This window comes from Mustela nivalis, assembly GCF_964662115.1.
Source record: "Mustela nivalis genome assembly, chromosome: 4".
Lineage (NCBI taxonomy): Eukaryota > Metazoa > Chordata > Mammalia > Carnivora > Mustelidae > Mustela > Mustela nivalis.
This window is the reverse complement of record NC_139023.1, coordinates 53,676,014-53,681,524: the sequence shown is the minus strand read 5'-3', so window position 1 is coordinate 53,681,524 and position 5,511 is coordinate 53,676,014. Positions and strand designations below refer to the sequence as shown.

At 41.0% G+C, this 5,511-nt stretch overlaps 1 pseudogene across 1 annotated transcript; it reads right to left on the bottom strand.

The window, feature by feature from the left end:
- Positions 1–561: 561 nt before the first annotated feature.
- Positions 562–1,420, bottom strand: LOC309862911 (small ribosomal subunit protein uS2 pseudogene; annotated as a pseudogene). The gene has a single exon. The product of its transcript is annotated as a small ribosomal subunit protein uS2 pseudogene (transcript).
- Positions 1,421–5,511: the final 4,091 nt, after the last annotated feature.

Genomic DNA, 5,511 nt, shown 5'->3' with positions numbered 1-5,511 from the left:
AAGTGTTATACTTCGTGTCGTGTGTTTTCTGGGGGAAGTAAATAGATTAGCCAAATTGGACAGACAAGATCAGGGCAAGGAAAGAAGAGGCTCCCTGGAACTGCCTTCCCTGAAATGGAATCTCTTAAAATGATCCACAGGGGAAATAAAATGATTAGGCAGGGCAGGAATTTATCCTGTACTCAGATTGAATGTCGCATTTTGTTTCTGTCTCAGCTTCATGTCCTGGGACTCAAACCACCCTGCTTTCCATCGCATTGCTGTTTGATACCAGCAGCTCCGCTTGCCTTTATCTTGACCATGTCCGTCCCCCATGATGCCGGTGCTAACTGTCACTAAGTTTCTGGATACTGCTGTACAATAGCACCATGTGATAAAACTTTTTGTGATGATGTAAATGTTTAAACAGGTCTCTGCCATTAAATACAGTAGCCCGCTGGCCTTGTGGAGCTTTTCAGCACTTGAAAGGTGGCCAGTATGACTGTGAGACTGAATATTTAATTATAGTTAATTTAAATGTAGCTTTGTAGCTTTTTTTTTTTTTTTAAGAATGCTTTTCCATTTTGTTTATTTTTGTGGAAGAGCAGCTTAAGACCACTCAGTGGTTGTTCCTACCCATTCAGTGGCCTGAGCAGTGACCGCATACTCCAGTCTTCAGCAGGGAAGGTACCAGCATGCCTTCAGTCTAGTCTGTAACTTCAGGTAGAGTAGCAGTGAACTCAGGAGCTGGAGCTGGAGCATTCCACTCACCCTGAAATTCCTCCTTGGTCAGGGCCTAGTTATCAGCAGCCTGCTCTTCCTTTTTGATCTCCTCAGGGTCTCTGTGGAAATAGAAATCAGGCTTGACCTCCCATGGGTCTCCATGGGAAATGGTGTCACACATGCGCAGAACTTCCTAGGCCAACATCCACCACATCAGACCCACCGAGTGAGCTCCTTTGTTATTGCAAGAGATGGTGATGTCCACAGAGTTCAGAGGAGCATCCTCGTTAACACAGGGCAGTGGTAGGCAGGTTAGCCTGTCTCTGTGAGAATCTGGTCATCAGCCCTCGTATCAGTAACCACCAGAAGTCTCGACTCTCAGAAGGCTGCCTGGATCTGGTTAGTGAAGGTTCTAAGAGTGAAGAGGCCAGCAATAGGAATGGCTCCAGTAGCAGCAGCAAACTTCAGTACAGCTTGCTGGCCAGTATTCCCAGATGGTATGACATTGACATCAGCTGGGTTTGCAATGGCAACAAAGGCATGAGCTGCCAGAAGAACCTTCTCCAAGGTTCTTTTCAGATTTATGATGTAGATACCATCCCTTTTCCTTTTGCAGATGTACTGTTCCATTTGGAAGTCAAGGTTGGTGCCACCTAAGTGGGTTACTGCTGCAAGGAATTTGAGGACCATACTCTTCCTTCATTTGTAGGACATGAAGGGCTCCGAATATTGTGAAAGTTTCCTTTGAGTTACAGTGGGAATACAAAACAACACCATATGGACTCCTTCCTATGTAGTGCGGGAAGGCCATATGTAGCTATTTGCTATGTTCTCATGCATTGAAGTTTTAGATTCTTGCAGTCCCAGAAGTGTGAACCAGCAGCATCCACATCACCTGGGATTGGGAGATTGTTTTAGAAATGTGGTTTCTTGGGCCTCACTTCAGATCTACTGAACCAGAATGTACATTTTAACAATATCTCCAGATATTACATGTATATTAAAGTTTGAGAAGCAGGTCTGGAAACGAGTAAGTCTCAGGAAGAGATGTGGTATCAATTAGAGTCAGCTGAGTTATGCTGTAGTAACAAACATGCCCCAAGTCCAGTGACTTAAACAAATTTTGTTTCTCACTAATGCTTCTTGTCCCTGGTAAACCAGAGGGGGCTTTGTTCCACATCATTCTTACTCCAGGTTCCAGGCTAATTGGCCAGTGCTCTCTGCATCATTTGTCATTGGTGTTACGTAAGGGAGAACAGACAATGTGGTGAAACCTGTAATTTCTACTCACATTTCATTGGCCAAAGCATGTCGTGTGACTGCACTTAACTCAAAGGGGACAAGGAAGAGAAAGCTTATCAAATGCCCAGAAGGGAGAGAAACAGAAGATTTTGTGAACATACATGGTGAACAGTGCTCATGACTGCTGCACATAGCATAATTGTAGCCTTTTGTTTGTTTGTTTTTAAGCAGCCAGTTCTGAAGATCAACATTTCAATCCTGGACTTTCCATAGCTTTCTAATTGGTCTCTCTGTTGTCCTTTCTTTTTTTAAATCACTACCATATTAATCCTCTTAAGGCATTGTTCTGAATATTTCATTTCTCTGCTCAGAACCCTTCAATGACACCTCATTGTCCACCAAGTTAAGTAAACTCCTTTTAGCATGATGTAGTGGAAAGAATGCTACTAATTTATGTGTGACCTTGGACAATGTTGCCTAAATTCTCTGAATCACAGTGTTATCATCATTTAATTTGGAGATAAAAATACCCACCATCAACGGCTGCTATGAATCTTAAGTAAAATAATGTGTCTAAAGTGCATAGTGTATTAGACATTTAATAAATAAGAGCATAGTCCCTGTCATGAGCTCCTAGAGCACACCATGTATATCTGTATCATGATATTTATCCAAAACATATTGAGATGACCTATTGCATATCTGTTTCTCCTAGTAGACTTGAATTCCTTAAGGAATCTGACTTTACAATTAGTGAGCTAGCATAAGGCTCTACATGTAGAAGATTCTTATTAAATGTTCTAGCTGCACATAATTTGTTAGTGATTTTGAGCTCTCCCTAGCAAGGTTGCCTTATGTGTGTAGCCAGTGTTATGACCAAGCTATATCACTTGCTGTTCCCTCACCTCTGGACATTTGCTCATGTTTCTGATATATGCTTTTTCCTTCCTGTACCTTAGCTTTGCAAAAGTTTGCTCATCACTTAATACCCAATTAAAATGTCACCTCTACAACTAATATTTTTCTAATTCCTGAACCTGAAAGCAACATTCCCATTTTTTGAATATTCACAGTATTCAGAGAAGATTTCACACCAAAGTCTGTGATCTGGGATTCCTCTAGGAAAGTAATGACCAAGGGATTTATACTAGAAAGGCAGTGTGGAGAGAAGGAGATAGGCAGCACATTCCAGATTGATCAGGGTGGGCCTCTGCATCTGCAGATGTAGAGTGGTGCAGTGCAGGGAGGATGGAGAAAGAAGACAGAGACAAGGCTAGAGAGAGGTTTCTGGCCTTGCAGACCATGGTTACAAAGTTTGAATTTTATTCTCAGAAAATGGAGATGAGCAGGGAAGTGACATGATTGCTTTTGTGACCTAGAAAAACCAGTTTTTTGAGAATGAGAGTATTATATTTAATAATTGATATTTAATAGAGATATTTGATATTTAATGATTATCTCCAATTTTCTGTGTTAAGGTCAGTTAGCATTGTCTGTTTTCTGATCATGACTTGGTCCTCCCAATGCCTTTCCTTTTCTTTTCTTTTCTTTTTTTTTTTTTTTAATTTTACAGATTTTATTTATTTATTTGACAGACATAGATCACAAGTAGGCAGAGAGGCGGGCAGAGAAAGAGAAAGGGAAGCAGGCTCCCTGCTGAGCAGAGATCCCAATGTAGGGCTCTCTCCCAGGACCCTGGGATCATGACCTGAGCTGAAGGCAGAGGCTTTAACCCACTATCAATTAGGAATTGCATTTGGCTGTTTATAACAAGGACCCATCTCTCAACAGTGGCTTCAGTAAGATAGAGGCTTATTTCTCTCTCATGTAAAAGAAGTTTTCAGGTAGCTTGTACAGTTTTTTCCTACTTATTTCCTCTGCCATCCTTGACCCTATGGCTTCCATTCCCAAGATTACATGGTATATAATGGCTGTTGGAGCTCCTGCCATCACATCCCCATTTCAGGCAGTAGGAAGAAAGAAGTGGGAAAGACTGCATTATTTCTCAGAGTTCTGTGTAATGTGACTGCTTATAATCATTGGCAGACATTTAATCACAGGGCTACCAAGGCATGGGCAATGTAGACTTTTATTCTGAGAAGCTGTGTGCCTGGCTAAAAAAAATTGTGTGTGGGGTTTCTGTTTTGTCTTGTTCTTTTAAAGAAGAGACTTGTGAGAGTAGGTAAATAGAAGCTTCTGCTATGGTATGTGACTCCAACCTTTATTATAATACATATGTTTTTTCTTTTTTTCTTTTTGGAAGGCTTTGTGCTTCCATTAGTACATACTTGCCAAAGTTCCATCCTACCAAGTCCTACTAACATCTATCTGTCTTCTGGTATTTAAATGTCCATTTTGTTTATGTATTATTTACATTCTGTGCCTCCATACACATCTACTTATCCTGAATCTGACAATTCTTGGTCAAATTTCCTCCTTAACCATCAGTTCTCCATCTCAACAAGAGACAAACCAGGAGATACTGCACTGACTGAGAGCAGAAGCCCCAGATGTGTTTGAAGAGACACACCTCAGTCAATAACCATCTAGATGAGGAATATATTATTTTCTTTGTCCAAATTTACTTGTTCCTAAAGTGCCCCTATTTGAATTGTTTGTTGTCAACTTTGCATCCCCATGGCTCCTCTCTAAGGTTTTCTCCACATTACAGAAGAGAAATCGGGAAGTATAGTTATCCCTGTCCCCATCTCCATATTGTTCCCGTCTTGAATTTGCTAATAAGAAGAATTTACATAAGGTTTGCAAGGTAGAAGAGTGGGAGAAGCCAGTGTTCTCTGGAGGCCATTGCAAACTCAAAGTTGCTTCCTTTGGAATTTTGTGCCCTAAACTCTTTGATGTTTCAAGCTGAGCACAAGATGCTGACCAAGCTGGCTTTGATTTCACAGGCACCTACCCTTATCTGTGTTCCCTTAGCTCTGCCAATGACTATAGAAGATCCTAATTCCTATATTAACTGCTTCATAATGGAATAATTGGGTGGCTTCTCTTTTCCCAAATGAAGCCTGACTGATATACCCCTTTTCATCTGAGTTACTTGGTTGCCAAAATTTTGGAGGCTCTTTTCCAAGCAGGTATGTTATTTTACACTGTAGACATTCTTTGAGATTACATATATGAATATTAAAATATATAGTACAATCACATCTATAATTTTTTAAAAAGACTTTATTTGAGAGATAGAGAGCACAAGTAGGCAGAGCAGCAGGCAGAAGGAGAGGGAGAAGCAGGCTCTCTGCTGAGCAGGAAGTCTGATGCGGGGTTTGATCCTAGGACCCTGGGATCGTGATGTGAGCTGAAGGCAGACACTTAATGACTGAGCCATGCAGGCCCCCCATTATGTATTACATTTAATTTATGTTTTATAGTGTATTGTAAATGTATTTCTCTTCATCTCTTTGAAGGATTGATTTCCCAGAGTACCAGTGACTACCTCATACCTCTCACTTTAATTATGTTATGACAAGAAAGTGTCTCACTGTGCTCGGTGAAAATGTCTTAGGAGCCAGTGCGGGGCGGGTGGGAGTAGGGATGGTGACAGAATCAGAA